Raw genomic sequence first — 228 nt, 5'->3', positions numbered from 1 at the left:
GCGGCGCATGTGTGCATGTACGTGCGTCCGTGTGTACGTGGCGGGGGGATCTAAATGACGAAGTGGGTGTGATGTAAGTAGTCTAGTGTCAGTAGCCCTAAAAAGGCGCGTGATTATGCCGTCGAGGGGGAAAAAAAACTTGGCAACAGCGACGGCATGAAAGTTAAAATTGCGCGAGTGACAGCCGGTGAAAAGGGAGATTCAACACTAATTAGATAGACGAAACAA

The sequence above is a fragment of the Penaeus monodon genome, chromosome 28 (assembly GCF_015228065.2).
Source record: "Penaeus monodon isolate SGIC_2016 chromosome 28, NSTDA_Pmon_1, whole genome shotgun sequence".
NCBI classification, from domain to species: domain Eukaryota; kingdom Metazoa; phylum Arthropoda; class Malacostraca; order Decapoda; family Penaeidae; genus Penaeus; species Penaeus monodon.
Note: the sequence above shows the minus strand (reverse complement) of the source record.